The sequence below is a fragment of the Scyliorhinus canicula genome, chromosome 6 (genome assembly GCF_902713615.1).
Source record: "Scyliorhinus canicula chromosome 6, sScyCan1.1, whole genome shotgun sequence".
NCBI lineage: Eukaryota > Metazoa > Chordata > Chondrichthyes > Carcharhiniformes > Scyliorhinidae > Scyliorhinus > Scyliorhinus canicula.
This window is the reverse complement of record NC_052151.1, coordinates 140,115,782-140,134,321: the sequence shown is the minus strand read 5'-3', so window position 1 is coordinate 140,134,321 and position 18,540 is coordinate 140,115,782. Positions and strand designations below refer to the sequence as shown.

Genomic DNA, 18,540 nt, shown 5'->3' with positions numbered 1-18,540 from the left:
GCCCGCTCTCCCAACTCCCCAACCAGCTACATCCCCCTCTGCTCTGTGGCGGTGGGGACTTGCACATCCAGTGGCCCCCTCCAGTCTTTTCCCGCTCCTGACAGTTGAAGGCTGTCTTCTCCTTGGGGGACAGATAATACAGTGAGAGACACTCGGATGCGGGCAGCATAGCAGATCCGCGGTTAGTGGCCTGTGTGTGTGCAGGGCACCCGGCCATGGCAGACATGTGGTGCTGTGTGGGGTGAAAGAGGGCTCCCGGGGGCTAGGTTTTGATCATCCTCTAGGAAGGGCGGGGGAGCGTACAGGATGTTGCACAGGAGTGATACCAGGGGCACAGAGGTGGTGGTGCACCCTGGTTGGCCTAGAGAGGTTTTCCATCCTCGCAACACTGTCTCACAGTGGGGGCAACGGCGCTCACCGCCGCTCACCTCCACCCAGGCCCGGTTGACTTCTGTGGGCAATGGCCTCTGCCCATCCTGGAGAAGAGGGTGTCCCGCCTCCCCTCCACAACATCCAACAAAGTCTCCAGCTCCGAATCTGCGAACCTCGGGGCTGCTCTCCTATGTGGCATCTTCCTGATCTGGCTGGAGTGAGAGTGTGTGCAGTGTGAAGTGTTTATACGCAGCTCCAGCTTTTCAAATTCTTTAGAGGAAAGTATCATTGGCTTTAAACTAATAAACAGAACACACCAATTTGACAGGGACTCAAATTGTGAAACCGTAGAGGGTACAGGTCAATTCAATCCTTCAATCATAGGAACTGCCATCAAGTCTACACTAAATGGGGGCTAAAATGCACAGCCCCCCATTTTGGGATTAAAATGCATGAACATCCTGTGCCTATTCAAAATGAGGTAGTACACTATAGCGGAGGCCCACGTTCATGAGTAGCTGGCACCACTCTTAATGCCAGCCGGTAACCCTTAAAGGGACACACATTCTGGCTGCAGCAGAGCCTGACAATGTTTCAAGAAGCATTCATGACCAGGAGGTAGCAACGGAAAAGGCAGAATTGCCGAGAGAGCATGATGCTGCGCTGGAAGCTTTGGTGTGGTGGGTGGGCAGGAGATGAAAGATTGTCTGACCTCAACAGCCAGAAGGATCTTCAAAGCAGTGGTTTCAGGCCACAGGGGTGAATGCCAGCAGCATAGCGTCAAGAACCTGGATGCAATGCCAAAAGAAGCTTGCACAAGTGGTCAAGATCAGTAAATGCTTTGTCTACTAACTGGATCACTCATCTCACATCCTGTCCTATTCACCACACTCCCTCGTCGAACCAACGTCAACCACAGCGTAAACCTCACACAATTAGCACTGTTGTAAGCCACACACAGTTTACACATAATCAGCTTTTGGACTGTGATAGTAGGCACATTACCAAAACACATTGCACCCACTCATGGATACACTTATCTCTTTTGCACAGCCAACATTAATAGATGGTAGTAACAGCTTCCTGGTTGGATGGGAGGTGGGAAAGAGGGTGTGGGGGTTTGGCACAGCTGTACACACTGACCCCAATGGAGGAGATAGGGGAGGGAATAATTGGAGCTGCCACCGCAAAGAATGAGGCCGGCACAGTCACTGAAGCCATAAAGGACGATGGTACCTTTGTGCCTCATGCAAATTCCACTTCACTCTCAGCCCACAACATGTTCTGATGTGAAAGGTGCAGATGTTGCACCTCTTCTTGCTTTCTCCCTAATCCCCACTTCCCTGATTTCAATCCATCCTTTGTGCATTTGAGCTTTCAGGAACTGCCTCCTGGCCAGCCAGTGGTGTGGAAGTCTGGAAGCCCAGAGGGAGAAGAGACGGAGGAGAACGAAATGCCAGAAATTCCATTTTTGATTAAAAATCTATCTTCCCCAGCCTTGAACAAACTTAACAACCCAACCTTTACAACCCTCTGCGGTAAAGAATTCCACAGATTCACAATGCTCTGAGAGAACAAATTCCTCCTCATCACTGTCTGAAATGGGTGACCCATTACTCTGAGATTATGTCCTCTGGTCTTAGACTCTCCCACAAGAGGAAACGTCCTCTCAGCACCTACCCTGCCAAGCCCCCTGAGAATTCTATCTGTCTCAAGGGAGTGGTACCCTTTGCAATTTTAATACATTCACCATTTGAGATGCAGGGCTCGCAAAGCCACAGAAGCGCAGTTAATGTCACCCTGCACCATGGGGAATCCTGCTCTCCTGCGCTCTTTCTAATTCTGTTTAGTGTGAAGACAAAGATATTTCTTCTCCTGGTGCCAATGCAGTGAGTGCGTTGTAATCTGTTTGGATATGACTGTCATGGTTGAATAGTTGGTAGCATGTGCAAGCAGCAAGATGTGAGGCTTGCAGCAATGCTAAGTGTATGAGGGTGAGATAGATTGATTAATAGAGATCATTAGTAGACGTGTGATGTTGATATGGCACATTTAACAGCTGTTGACATGATATAGCTATTGGGACTTGTATAACTTTTTTTTAGCTCATTTGGTTGGACGGCTCGTTTGTGATGCACAACAAGGCTAACTGCACTGGTCCAATCCCCATACCGGATGAGGTTATTCATGAAGGTCCCTCCTTCTCAACTTGCCCTTCTCCTGAGTGTGGCGATCCTCAGGTTAAATCACCACCAGTCAGCTCTCCCTCTCAAAGGGGAAAGTAGCCTATGGTCATCTGGGACTAGGGTGACTTTACTTTTTCTAGCAATTGGAGATGCAATGAATGACTTTGGCCACTCCTGAACTTCTTTCAGCACTGTATCCAGGTTGCCTGGGCTTGAATCCTGGCATTGATCTCCACGGCCATCAGATCCCACTGAGAATGTTACTCTGACGGATAAAATCATCTCTTCCCCTCAACCAAAGTCCACAGTCCAATGTTGGAAAACCTATGCTTCCACGTTGTGCCAATATTACAACTTCTTTCATTTCAGAGTGAGTTCTGCAATAACTTCCACTTCCTGCTCCATCCACAATGCACCTCCCTTTAGGATGTGTAGGTCGGCTTTAACAATAGTGCAAGCTAACTTTAAATGTTACCAGCCTCTCACAGCTTATGCCCTCTGCTAAGGTGTTCAATCACCCCTGGGAATTCATGGGCAGCACAAGCTGGCATGCTGCCTATGTCAAATGCAATGGTCAGTCCCATATCATGCCCCTGCATCCATTTTCTGGGGCTCTCCAATGAAGCTCCCAATATTTCTAACCACAACGACATGTTACAGAGAAATAGCAGCACTCATGTTGAGTGATTGGTTTGATAAACACACATTTCTGGCCTTCAGTTTACAGAATACTGGCATTTTAATGTTTGCATTGTAGTTATTACACAAGATAACCAAAGGTAAATTGATTTTGCTAACTGCAGTTTATAAATTATTCAGAATTACCTAAAGGGCCAACTGATTTCTTCTGGAAATGGCCTTGCTTACGTGCTTCCTCCATTGCGTAAAGTAGTGCTGGCATGTTCCCATCAAACCTCTTCATCCTGTCCATTCTACTGGCCTTCAGTTCATTCAGCTGCCTCTTCCTGGACTGAACAACATTCTTCATGCTTTGTTCTTCATGCCTGTAGGTATTGAACAGTTAACACAATAATATTTTATGAAACAAACTCTACTGCTCACTAAAAAAAAAAATCAGAATTTACCATGTATTATAGCCTTAAAAGTAATGTCTGGAACATTATAAATAATATTAAACTCTTAAGAAAAGCGCATTACTGCGGATGCTGGAATCTGACACGAAAGGGAAAATGCTGGGAAATCTCAGCAAGTCTGGCAGCATCTGTAGGGAGAGAAAAGAGCTAACGTTTCGAGTCCGATGACTCTTTGTCAAAGCTAACAGAGAAAGTGGGAAATATTTAGACTGTGGAGTGAGAATGAAAGATGAGTCATAGCTGCAGAAATCCAGGGAAACCGGGTGCTAATGGCCACAGATACCAAGAGGAAAGAGTGTTAGTGGCAGTCCCCAGAGAGGACAAAAGATGTGAAAGGTCAAACAGCAGGGAAACTATCAGAGGATGAACTGTAGGTGTGGGGGGAGAAGCAAAGAGGAGAAAGGTGCAGGAAAGGTGGATAAGATTGGGGGGGGGGGGGGGGGGGGGGGGGGAAATTAAATGTATATTAAGAAAGAAAGAAATGGTAAAAGACAGATAAAATGAAATGAAAACAAATGGGTCAAGGTGGGGCTGATCATCTGAAGTTGTTGAGTTCGATGTTCAGGCCGGAAGGCTGTAGTGTGCCTAACCAGAAGATGAGATGTTGTTCCTCCAGTTTGTATTGAGTTTCACTGGAACATTGCAGTAGGCCAAGAACAGACATGTAGGCATGGGAACAGGGTCTTTTGTTAAAACGGCAAGCAACAGGAAGGTCAGGATCCTGAATGCGCACAGACTGAAGGTGCTCAGCAAAGCAATCACCCAGTCTGCGTTTGGTCTCTCCGATATAGAGGAGACCACATTGGGAGCAGCGAATGCAGTAGACCAAATTGGAAGAGATGCAAGTGAAACGCTGCTGAACCGGGAATGAGTGTTTTGGGCCTGGAATGTTAAGCATGGAAGAGGTAAAGGGGCAGGAGTTACACCTTCTGCGATTGCATGGGAAGTTGCCATGGGTGATGGGAGAGGTACTGGGTATGGTGGAGGAGTGGACTAGATTGTCTCGGAGGGAACGGTCTCTGCGGAATGCTGACAGAGGGAGTGAAGGGAAGATGTGTTTGGTGGTGGCATCACGCTGGAGTTGTCGAAAATGGCGGTGGGATGAAATGTGAGAACGAGGGGGACTCTATCCTTGTTCTGGGAGGGAGTGGAGGGGGTGAGGGCAGTGGCACGGGAGATGGACCGCACACTGTTGAGGCCCTGTCAACAACTGTAGGTGGGAATTCACAGTCGAGGAAGAAGGAACACATTTTCGAAGCACCATTTTGGAAAGTGGCATCGTCGGAACAAATGCGACGGAGGCGAAGGAGTTGAGATAAAGGGATGGAGTCCTTACAGAGTGTAGGGTGTGAAGAGCTGTAGTCCAGATAGCTGTGGGAGTCAGTGGGCTTGCAGTGGATATTAGTGGATAGTCTATTGCTGGAAATGGAGACAGACAGACCAAGGAAGGGAAGGGATGGACCAGGTGAAAGTGATGGAGGGGTGGAAACTGGAAGCGAAGTTGATGAATTTTTCCAGATCCGGGCGAGAGCATGACGCGGCACCAAAATAGTCATCAATGTATCGGTAAAGGAGTTGTAGGAGGGGGCCCACATAGGCCTGGAACAAGGAATGTTCCACATACCCCATAAAAAGACAAGTGTAGCTCGGACCCATGGCTACACCTTTGATATGGAGAAAGTGGGATGAGTTAAGGGAGAAGTTGTTGAGAGATAGAACGAGTTCAGCCAGGCGGAGGAGAGTGTTGGTGGATGGGAATTGTCCAGATCTCTTTTCGAGAAAAAAGTGAAGAGCTCTCAGGCCATCCTGGTGTGGGATGGAGGTGTAGAGGGATTGCACATCCATGGTGAACAGAATGCAGTTAGGGCCCGTGAACTGGAAGCTGTCAATATGATGCAGGGCATCAGAGGAATCCTGGATGTAGGTGGGGAGGGAATGGACCAGAGGAGTGAGGATGAAGTCAAGAAAAGAGGAAATAAGTTTGGTGGGGCAAGAGCATGCTGACACAATGGGCCTGCCGGGACAGTCCTTTCTGTGGATTTTGGGTAGTAGGTAAAAGCGGGCTGTCCGGGGTTGGGGGACTGTGGTTGGAAGCCATAGGGGGAAGGCATCCGGAGGAAATGAGGTCACTAACGGTGTTGGAGATAATGGTTTGATGTTCAGTGGTCTGGTCATGGTCCAGGGAGAGGTAAGAGGAAGTACTGGAGAGTTGGCGCTCAGCCTCTGCGAGGTAGAGGTCAGTGCAAACTCTTAACGTGTTTAATTGATGCTTCTCTTTATTATTTGAAATATGCTAATCTGATTATTTTAAATGTGTTCGAATCTGTGCTAAAATAGCAGGCAAAAGAATGTTATATGAATGAACATGGTGAGTTTTCAGCACAAATGCTAACTTCCAGGCAAACCTTAGATTCAAAGTGGCTACTTGCGTTCCAATTGTAACTTGGGGTGAAATCAACTTGCAAGGCGAATAGCAGCCTCAGCTCAATTTATGAATGTGTGGCCCAGGCCATTTTAACCAATGAGAATTGAGAAATAGAAACAGGAGTCGACCATTCGGCCTCTCTAGCCTGCTCCATCATACAAGATTGTGGCTGACCTTCTATCTCAAATCTACTTTCCAGCATTTCACCCATATCTTTACTTCCCTTAGTAGCCCAAAGTCTATCAACCTCTGGTTTGATTATACTCAATGAGTGAACATCCACAGTTTGCTAGGGCATAGAATTCCAAAGATTTACAATGTACCCTGTCAACTCCATTAAGAATTTTCCGTTTCAATCAGCTCACCTCATTCTTCTAAACTCCAGATTTACCAGCTGTTTGCCCTGCAGGAATTTCCGGTCCCACGCCTGCACATGGGTTTCCTGGCAACAAGGGGTTGTGTCAATGGGAAATCCCGTTGACAACGGCGGGACTAGTAGATCCCGTTGGCATGCTGCCTCAATGGCAGAAAAACATGCAGCGAGGTGGTCGGTAAATCAAGTATTATATAGGTCTGATCTAGTTAATCGCTTTCCATAGGATAATCCCCTCACCCCAGGAACCAGTCTAGTGAACCTTTATTGCACTTCCACAAGGGCAAGTATGCCCTTCCTTAGGTAAGAAGATCAAAATTGTACACAGCACCCGAGCACAATTGGACTTCTTTGCTCTTATACTCCAGTCCAATGTTCCTCTGTTAGTTGTGCATGGTCAGTTTGTTGTACTGTTTGTTGTTCAACGGAACAATCACACATCTCAAAGGAAACATTATTTGTTGCTTGTTTGCTACATGGCAACTTCTCGATTGCTGCATGGCCATGCAGATTAGACGAAGCAGTGCTCCAATCTGCAACAAAAACTATTATCTGCTTTCCTAATTGCTTGCTGTACCTGCCTGTTAACTTTTGGGATTATGTATGAGGTCATAAAGGTTCCTCTGAATGCAAATGTATCCCAGTCTCTCACCATCAGTGTTCAAATTTATGCTGATTTTTTACTTTTCCTATCAAAGTGGATAAATTCACACTTTGCTACATTGTATTTGCCATGTTGTTATAATGAAGTGACACCTTGGGCGAATTTACATTCTCAACACAAGTCGCCAATCACTCAATAAGGAATTGGTTAAACAAGTTGTGGGTTCATTTATTAAGACTGGACATATGAGTACCGTTATAGATAGGTATAAAGCATGAAAGCACCAGGTGGTTATAACCCTCAGGAGGTCACAAGATAAGGACAATTAGATTCCAGATGACCTCCTCTGACTATGAGTTCCCCTGGTAACGAGGGAATGGTTTTCCCCCTTAACTGAGAGCTCAGCTTTCTAGTATAAAAACCCCGGCCTGGGAGGAGGTAGGAGAGAGGCCCTTCGGGGAGTGGAGAGTGTAATATTGTGAATAAATAAAATCTTTGTTTCCTGCCTGGTTGATTCATGTGTGCTGCTTTAGCAGATTCTACAGTGTGGCTCTGCTCAAAGCTATTGTGGAGTATCAAAAGTAAAGACACTCAACACTTAGCCATAAGTAAATCAGGTAAAGTTTATTCCCAGTATGCACACAGGGGAGACTGGCTCTTAGCTATGCCAGGAGGCGACTCAAACTCACATTTGTTACATTATTCATTGTTACATTCGTTCAGCCAGCTGCCTGTTACAACATAAGCCTCCTTTGTTCTACCTATCAGTTCCCAAGGCTATCTAGCTGTGGCTACTCATTTAGTTCCCTTCTATGATTCACTTACTTCCCCCGTTCATGTCTGATACTTCTCAATAACAAATTACCATTATCAGCAAGTTACAGTGCTGGCAATCCCAAGCATTTGTACTAGAAAATCGCTTGGTTCCCTGTATTGCCAAGTATCCAGGACTCCCCACTTCAAAACAAAAGTTAAATTAACATTGGATCACATGACATATTTTCTTTCTAGTGATGTCAGGCAGATTGCTCTCAAAGGCATATTACAACAATATCCAATCTTCCATGTTCTTGCCCACACACTCAAGATCCCTTTACAGTCTCCTTGTATATCTCCTCACTGCGACTTTCCTATCTAACTTTTAATCATCAGCAAACTTAGATGTGCGGCACTCAATGCCGTAAGTCATAAATATAGTTTGCAAATACCGGAGGCTTAAGTCTTGATCCTTGGGGTATCCCACTTTAGTTCGAGCTTACTAACCTGAAAATGCTCTATATATTCCTACTCTCCGTTTTCAGTCCATCAACTAATCTTCAATCTATGCTATTACTCCAAATTTCACGAGTCCTAATTTTACGTATAATCTCTTGCGCGGAATTTGACTGAATGTTTGCTTTCTGAAAATCCAAATACACTGGACCGACCTGCTCTCATTTATCCACATTCATCCTTTGGGCCTCATAAATCGCCATTGACTCTCCTTAATCATAGTCGGCCCTGATTCTAGCATTTTGTACAATACAGAAAGTCGCTGTCCATCGAGCTATTTAATGTTATTCCATTTTAAAGTTGATCAGTTCATGGGACTGGTACTCCTGTTTTAATACCATTTCCCATCAGTCTGACGTTGGGCTACTTAACCCGACCAGAGCCATTTTGGTGCAGTCTCCCGATTTTAAATAATTGTTGAGCTGCTCTTCCTATCTTTCGCCTTTCATCCCCAGAGTCCTTGCTCACAGCGAGTGTTCAGGAGAGGGAAGCAGTGAGCAGGAGCACTTAAAAGAAAAACATGGATTATAGCAGCCCCAGCTCAGCACTTCTCCACCATCAGGACTTGTACATTCACAACGGTAATAAGTCCACGGAGGCAGAAATCCCTTCACCAGAATTCCTTTTATTTACAAAACCAACAGCTGAACAACCAGGTCCATTCAGTTTGCTGTCTACACTGGGAGTGCAGAGGATCTGACATTCCCTGTTATGTACAGAGAAAGGCGTTCCCTGATTGGGCCACTAATCAGGGAACTCGTACTCTATTTGGCCAATCTCAAAGGTTTGGCCGAAGTCATTACAACAACCTTGGAGCTCCAGCTTCAGATTGGATCAGGAACTTCAATGGGAACATAGGTTTAGGAGAAGGCAGTGATGAGTGGGAATCAGATAGCAGGAGGTTCAGTGAGAGCAAGTATCGGGGAGAGGGTGAGTCAAAATGAAGCCGCATGGTTGCAGCGGCTAGGCCTGTGTGGACAGGTTTCGATGGGCGGGGGGATTGAATGGTGGGGGGATGGGGAGTAATAAGAGAAGAGCGGTTTCAAGAGGAAGTGGTTGGGGTTTTCTGGGAAAGGGGGGACGGGCAGCTAGCTGACAGACTAGGGGTAGAGCTCGTTCACACTCGTAGGGCGGGGCCGAGGGCTGTGACCATGGCTGATAGAAGGGGGAGAAACCCCCAGTTTGAATGGGACCGTTGAATGTGTGGGGATTGAGGGTGGGGTGGGGGAGGGGAGGGGAGGGGAGGGGATGGGATGGGAGGGGATGGGATGGGAGGGAATGGGGGTGGGCAGGAGAGAGACAGGTGAAGTGGGTGAGAACCTTCTCGCATTTGAAGAGCTTGAGAGCGGATGTGGTGCTGTTGCCAGAGACCCATTTGAGGGTGAAGGACCAGGTTAGGCTTTGGAAGGGTTGGGTGAATAAGGTGTTCCACTCTGGCTCTGATAGCAGGGCCCGGGGGTAACAGTACTACTGGGTAAGAGAGTTAGGTTTCAGATGGAGAAAGTGGTGGCAGATCAGGGAGGCAGATATATTATAATAAAGGGCGATTTGGAGGGGAGGTTGATGGTTTTGGTTAGTGTGTATGTCCTGAATTGGCAAAGGTGATTGACAATTATGTAGGGTTTAATAAGAATGGGGAAGTTTTGTCTGTGGTTTGCGAGGCGCTGAAGGTTTTATGAAGAGGATGATAGCGGCCATACCAAGTCTGGATATGCATCAGTTAATTTTAGGTGGAGATTTAAATAAGTGTTGCATCCAAAGATAGATTGATCTAAGCCGCACTCGTTGACCCCTTCAGGAATGGAGTGGGGAGGGGTGGGGGTCAAGGATGTTGGCAACATTTATGAAGGAGATGCGGGGAGTGGACGAGTGGCAGTTCTTACATCCGTGGGGTAGAGAGTGTTCCTTATTTTTGCCAGTGTTTAATATACACTCGAGGATTGACTTCTTTATTATGAGGAGGTCGCTGTTGTCCGGTGTGAGGTATGTGGAATACTCTGCGATTGTCATTTCGGATCATGCTCCGCATTTGGTGGATGTGGTCCTGGAGAAAGGCCTCAAATGTGTGACGCTTGTTAATTGTGGTTCTCTCCCCATCAGAACGGGGTGCTGGAGGTGGCGGCGGCTCTGAATGCTGAGGCGTTTCATTGAGTAGAGTGGAGTTACTTGTTTGCCATGTTGGAACGGTTTGGGATTGGGCCTAAATTTGTGGCGTGGGTCAAATTGTTATATAAGGAACCAAAGGGTGTTCGGGATATTTGCAGCTGCATAGAGGAACGAGACATGGCCGCCCTTCTGTTTGCGCTGACGATAGAGCACTTGGCCACTGCGCTGAGGGGCTTGGATAAGTGGAGGGGGATAGTGAGTTCGGCCGGGGGGGGGGGGGGGGGGGGGGGGGGGGATATAATGGGGCTGCTCAGGTGTTGTGGGGCAAGATTACATTTTGACAAAGCTGCATATGAGAGCGAGACAGCTAGTCTCATTCTAATATGCAGCAGTTCCCTGAGGTATCTACGGCATTGGGTCCATCCTCTTCGCCTTGGAGACCACGGGCGAGCGCCATTCAGCAGTGGCCCACAGGTTCTTTCCCTCTGAGCAGGGTGGCACCCTCTGGCACGTCTGTTGCCAGCCTGGCACCCTGGCAGTGCCAGCCTTGCACTGCCAAGATGCCCAGGTAGCACTGCCAGCTGGCAGGGACACTGCCAGGATGCCAAGCTGCCTTTTTCTTGTGCTGCGGTGATCGGGCCTGGGGGCGCCCTGTGCACTTGAGGTGGGGTGCAGGGTGGGAGCCAAGTACCCCCGGTAGATGATTTGGGATTTTGGGGGTGGGTTGGGTCTGGGGGTCGAGAGATTGGGACGTCATTTTAAAATGGCATCTCGATTGCTGCCTGCACTGAGTTTGATGAGCAGACTCCTCAGTGCAGGAAACGGGACTAAGTGTGGCCTCAGCCATGCGTTCTACCCTGAGGCCCCATATCTATCCAGAGTCAGGTAAGATAGCGTCGTGTTTCTCAGTGCTGTCAGCGTCAGGAAACATGCGGCTAAACGAGCTCGCTATGAAACATAGTTCCTGATGCACAATCAATGGATACGAAACGTAGCTGAAGTCCGAAACGAAAGGCTTTAATCAGCAAGAAGTGAGCCCGGCAGCAGACGTACAGAAATGGCCTGGCTACTGGGGAACACGGGTTCTTATACCCCACCTTGTAGGTGGAGCTACCTTCCTCTTGGCCAATAGGAATACAGAGAACATGATACTTGGGCCAATGGGCAGCGAGCCCTCTGCACCAATGGCAGCTTACACTCCCAGGTACCTTAATACGCCTAGTCATACTACCACATTTCCCACTTGATTCGATCATGCCCATCAACACTAAGTTTAGGCTTAGAGCAATTTCACCATTTTTATTTTAAGGCCTCACTTTAGATATCAGACACTTCAGATTAAAAAATGAGTTTTGTTTTATGAAAGCATTTTGAGTGATTTTATTGGCTTACCAACAGAATGACAGTAAAAAATGATATACGGTTACCCTGTGGCACGCTGGCATACATAGTCTCCTTTAAACATCCATGATATAGGAAGTAAGATTGATATGTGCAACAAGTGTACACTTTATGCAAGATTTTTAATATGCTAGTAGATCTCCCACAGCATTGTTCACATGAGTCAATGGAATAATTCATTTAAAATAATCTGCATTTGTTAAGAAGTTATTAAAAATAGGCCTTTCAGCTTGTGAAAGCCTTCAAGGATTTAATTACATATCTTCAGACAGAAAAAAAGATGATTCTGGAGCTACCAGAAGCAATCGGGTGAATTGCACTACAGAGTCCCCCAGTGTGCAATGGCAAATGCACCTGTTTACTCAACAAAATTGAATGGGAAATATGGTAAATGATTCGGTAGGATTGACAACATGAATTAAAATTTTGTAGACAGGAAATAATCACAAACTAAAGACTTTAAGTAGGATAAACAAATAAAAAATCGATAATTACTGAGAATAATCTATTTCTTAAATAGTCTGCTCATTTGGCGTTGTAATAAAAACCTTGGCTTGGTGAAATTGTCTGTGCAATAGAATAAAAATAATTGCTTAATCACTGTTGATTTATAATGTTGGTGCATTAGTAAGAAAGCGAGTGGGAATTGCTCAAACATTAAAGCTTGTGCCGATGAATCTTTGATATCACTCTTTTGCGGTAGAAAGTTAAACCAGCATAAACATAAATGTCATTGCTGTTATTCCAATACCAGCAATGTGACCTAATATTGATGTAAACATATTTTCATTAATTGAAGCAAATCAGTGAAAATTTCAAAAATCCGCTTCATAAATCTTTTACAGCTTTTGCTGATTTGATTGTAGCAGTTTATACAGATAAATCATCCTAATATTAACAACCATTGTTAGACAGTCTTTGCCAATCTTATAATCTACTGTGGTTTACTCACCTCAGATTATCCTGTTGATCTTTAAAGTTGCTGATTGCATGGTAATAGTCTTCTATTTGCTGCAAGATTGTGACTTCCTGATCCTTCAGCGCTTTCAGCTGTCCTTGCAGACAGTAAATTCCTTCTTTTACCTCTGTTAGGTTAGCTTTTGAACTTAGACTTCCACTGTTTCAAAGTAAAATTGAAGATGATGCATTGCAGGGAAAAACATCAGAGTTGAAATTGCACTTGTAGTGCTTTGCTGGCACATTGAGAATTTATGCCGCAGGTTTATACACTCCCCATTCACCCAGGCTTTTTGAGGGCCCTTCATTAATGTTGTGCACACAGCCCATTTTTGACATATTGGGAGCTTAGAGATTGGCAATGGGATTTCATGTACAGATCCTTGAAATCATAGATCCAGCATCTTAAAGCTGCACCTGTTGTTTCGCTTATGGAAATCTCCTCTTCGTCTGGTATTGATTTAAGGAATGAGTCAGGTGAAAGGTCATTGATCTGAAACAAGATTCTGCCAGACCTACTGAGCATTTATAGCATAGAACATAGAACACTACAGCGCAGTACGGGCCCTTCGGCCCTCGATGTTGCGCCGACCTGTGAAACCATCTGAAGCCTATCTGACCTACACTATTCCATTTTCATCCATATGTCCATCCAGTGACCACTTAAATGCCCTTAAAGTTGGCGAGTCTACTACTGTTGCAGGCAGGGCGTTCCACACCCCTACTACTCTCTGAGTAAAGAAACTGCCTCTGACATCTGTCCTATATCTATCACCCCTCAATTTAAAGCTATGTCCCCTCGTGTTGGTCATCACCATCCGAGGAAAAAGACTCTCACTGTCCACCCTATCTAACCCTCTGACTATCTTATATGTCTCTATTAAGTCACCTCTCAGCATTCTCCTCTCTAACGAAAACAACCTCAAGTCCCTGAGCCTTTCCTTGTAAGACCTTCCCTCCATACCAGGCAACATCCTAGTAAATCTCCTCTGAACCCTTTCCAAAGCTTCCACATCCTTCCTATAATGTGGTGACCAGAACTGCACGCAGTACTCCAGGTGCGGCTGCACCAGAGTTATGTACAGCTGCAGCATGATCTTGTGGTTCCGAAACTCAATCCCCCTACTGATAAAGGCTAGCACACCATATGCCTTCTTAACAGCCCTATTAACCTGGGTGGCAACTTTCAGGGATTTATGTACCTGGATGCCGAGATCTCTCTGTTCATCTACACTACCAAGAATCTTGCCATTAGCCCAGTACTCTGCATTCCTGTTACTCCTTCCAAAGTGAACCACCTCACACTTTTCCGCATTAAACTCCATCTGCCACCTCTCAGCCCAGCTCTGCAGCTTATCTATGTCCCTCTGTATCCTATAACATCCTTCAGCACTATCCACAACTCCACCGACCTTCGTGGCATCTGCAAATTTACTAACCCATCCTTCTACACCCTCTTCCAGGTCATTTATAAAAATGACAAACAGCAGTGGCCCCAAAACAGATCCTTGCGGTACACCACTAGTAACTGAACTCCAGGATGAACATTTGCCATCAACCACCACCCTCTGTCTTCTTTCAGCTAGCCAATTACTGATCCAAACCGCTAAATCACCTTCAATCCCATACTTCCTTATTTTCTGCAATAGCCTACCATGGGGAACCTTATCAAACGCCTTACTGAAATCCATATACACCACATCAACCGCTTTACCCTCATCCACCTGTTTGATCACCTTCTCAAAAAACTCAATAAGGTTTGTGAGGCATGACCTACCCTTCACAAAACCGTGTTGACTATCGCTAATCAACTTGTTCTTTTCAAGATGATTATAAACCCTATCTCATAACCTTTTCCAACATTTTACCCACAACCGAAGTAAGGCTCACAGGTCTATAATTACCAGGGTTGTCTCTACTCCCCTTCTTGAACAAGGGGACAACATTTGCTATCCTCCAGTCTTCCGGCACTATTCCTGTCGACAAAGACGACATAAAGATCAAGGACAAAGGCTCTGCAATCTCCTCCCTGGCTTCCCAGAGAATCCTAGGATAAATCCCATCTGGCCCAGGGGACTTATCTATTTTGACATTTTCCAAAATTGCTAACACCTCCTCCTTTTGAACCTCAATTCCACCTAGCCTGGTCGACTGAACCTGAGTGTTCTCCTCGACAACATTGTCTTTCTCCAGTGTAAACACTGACGAAAAATATCCATTTAACGCTTCCCCTATCTCCTCTGATTCCACACACAACTTTCCACTACTATCCTTGATTGGCCCTAATCTTACTCTAGTCATTCTTTTGTTCCTGATATACCGATAGAAAGCCTTAGGGTTTTCCTTGATCCTATCCGCCAACGACTTTTCGTGTCCTCTCCTCGCTCTTCTTAACTCTCCCTTTAGGTCCTTCCTGGCTAACTTGTAACTCTCAAGTGCCCTAACTGAGCCTTCATGTCTCATCCTAACATAAGCCTTCTTCTTCCTCTTGACAAGTGCTTCAACTTCATTTGTAAACCACGGTTCCCTTGCTCGACAACTTCTTCCCTGCCTGACAGGTACATACTTATCAAGGACACGCAGTAGCTGTTCCTTGAAAAAGCTCCACATTTCGATTGTACCCATCCCCTGCAGTTTCCTTCCCCATCCTATACATCCTAAATCTTGTCGAATATCATCATAATTGCCTTTCCCCCAGCTATAATTCTTGCCTTGCGGTATATACCTATCCCTGCCCATTGCTAAAGTAAACATAACCGAGTTGTGATCACTATCACCAAAGTGCTCACCTACATCTAAATCTAACACCTGGCCGGGTTCATTACCCAGTACCAAATCCAATGTGGCCTCGCCCCTTGTTGGCCTGTCTACATACTGTGTCAGAAAGCCCTCCTGCACACACTGTACAAAAACTGACCCATCTATAGTACTCGAACTATAGTATTTCCAGTCAATATTTGGAAAGTTAAAGTCCCCCATAACAACTACCCTGTTACTCTCGCTCCTGTCAAGAATCATCTTTGCAATCCTTTCTTCTACATCTCTGGAACTATTCGGAGGTCTATAGACAACTCCCAACAGGGTGACCTCTCCTCTCCTGTTCCTAACCTCGGCCCATACTACCTCAGTAGACGAGTCCTCAAACGTCCTTTCTACCGCCGTAATACTTTCCTTGATTAACAATGCCACACCCCCCCCCCTCTTTTACCATCTTCTCTGTTCTTACAGAAACATCTAAATCCTGGAACCTGCAACAACCATTCCTGTCCCTGCTCTACCCATGTCTCCGAAATCGCCACAACATCGAGTACCCAGGTACCAACCCGTGCTGCAAGCTCACCCACCTTATTCCGGATGCTCCTGGCGTTGAAGTAGACACACTTCAAACCAGCGTCTTGCTTGCCGGTGCCCTCTTTCGAACTTTTAACCCTATCCCTGACCTCACTACTCTCAACATCCTGTACACTGGGACTACAATTTAGGTTCCCATCCCCCTGCTGAATTAGTTTAAACCCCCCCGAAGAGCACTAGCAAATCTCCCCCCCAGGATATTGGCACCCCTCTGGTTCAGATGAAGACCATCCTGTTTGTAGAGGTCCCACCTACCCCAGAATGAGCCCCAATTATCCAGGAAACCAAAACCCTCCCTCCTGCACCATCCCTGTAGCCACGTGTTCAACTCCTCTCTCTCCTTATTTCTCACTTCGCTAGCACGTGGCACGGGTAACAATCCAGAGATAACAACTCTGTTTGTTCTAGCTCTCAGCTTCCACCCTAGCTCCCTGAATTTCTGTCTCAAATCCACATCTCTCTTCCTACCTATGTCGTTGGTACCTATGTGGACCACGACTTGGGGCTGCTCCCCCTCCCCCTTAAGGATCCCAAAAACACGATCAGAGACATCACGAACCCTAGCACCTGGGAGGCAACACACCAACCGTGAGTCTCTTTTGTTCCCACAGAACCTCCTGTCTGTTCCTCTAACTATGGAGTCCCCAATGACAAGCGCTCTGTTCCTCTTCTCCCTTCCCTTCTGAGCAACAGGGACAGACTCTGTGCCAGAGACCTGTGCCCTATTGCTTACCCCTGGTAAGTCGTCCCCCGCAACAGTATCCAAAAAGGTATACTTGTTATAGAGGGGAACGACCACAGGGGATCCCTCTCCCTCCCCTGATGGTAACCCATCTACCTTCTTCTTTTACCTGAGGTGTGACTACCTCCCTATAACTCCTCTCAATAACCTCCTCCGCCTCCCGAATGATCCGAAGTTCATCCAGCTCCAGCTCCAGGTCTCTAACGCGGCTCTCGAGGAGCTGGAGTTGGGTGCACTTCCCGCAGATGTAGTCAGCAGGGACACTAGAGGTGACCCTTTCCTCCCACATTCTGCAGGAGGAACATTCAATTGCCCTAGCCTCCATTCCCACTGAACTAACTTCCCAACTACTGAAAAATATAAATAAAAAACTTGTTAGTTTAGCAATCCAACGGACAGAACTTTTTTTTGGTTAGAGGAAGAGGATGGGTGGGAGACACTACGTAAGTAGTTTTTCGGGTAAAGCTGTCACTCGAGAACAGCCCCTTCACAAACCACCTTCAACTTACGCTGACCGCACTGCACGTTTGCAAATCTCCCCGGAACAGCCAATCAGAAGCTCTGCTCTGCTGCCCTCTGCTGGATGCTTGCCTTCTGTCGAACTCCTCGGGTCACTTGTGCAGGTGCACCTTCAACTTACGCTGACCGCACTGCACGTATGCAAATCTGCCCGGAACAGCCAATCAGAAGCTCTACTCTGCTGCCCTCTGCTGGATGCTTTCCAGATCTTATAAGATCTGAATTTGGTCAGAGACAAGGTAACATTATAGGTTGAAGAAAGCGTTGATGATAGAAGTGAACACATTTATTTATTTCATTAATACAAATAAAAGCAAATTACTGCGGATGCTGGAATCTGAAACTAAAGAGAAAATGCTGGAAAATCTCAGCAGGTCTGGCAGTATCTGTAGGGAGAGAAAAGAGCTAACGTTTTGAGTCCAGATGACCCTTTGTCAAAGCTAAAGACAGAGAAAGTGGGAAATATTTATACTGTGAAGTGAGAATGAAAGATGAGTCATAGCCACAGAAACCCAGGGAAACGGTGTGCTAATAGCTACTGATACCAAGGGGAAAGAGTGCTAATGGCAGTCCCCAGAGAGGACAAAAGGTGTGAAAGGCCAAACTGCAGAGAAACTAACATCAGAGGGTAAACTGTGACAGATGTAGATGTGGGAGGAAGGGAAAGGGAAGCAAAGGGGAGAAAGGGTAACAAAAGATGGATAAGATGGGGGTGAATCTATATAGAGACGACAAGAAAGAAAGAAATGCTAAAAGACAGTTAACATGACATTGGATGAAAACAAATGGGTCGAGATGGGGTAGAATTAATCATCTAAAGTTGTTGAATTTGATGTTCAGGGCGGAAGGCTGTAGCGTGCCTAACCGGAAGACGAGATATTGTTCCTCCAGTTTGCGTTGAGCTTCACTGGAACATTGTAGGCCAAGGGTAGACATGTGGGCATGGGAGCAGGGTCTTATGTTAAAATGGCAAGCAATGGGAAGGTCAGGGTCCTGAATGCACACAGACTGAAGGTGCTCAGCAAAGTGATCAGCCAGTCTGCTTTTGGTCTCTCCAATATAGAGGAGACCACATTGGGAGCAGCGAATACAGTAGACCAAATTGGAAGAGGTGCAAGTGAACCGCTGCTTAACCTGG

The 18,540-nt window shown here is 46.2% G+C and overlaps 1 pseudogene; it reads right to left on the bottom strand.

Annotated features, from left to right (window-relative positions):
- LOC119967539 overlaps positions 1-18,540 on the bottom strand; it is a 112,794-nt pseudogene that overhangs the window by 77,327 nt on the left and 16,927 nt on the right.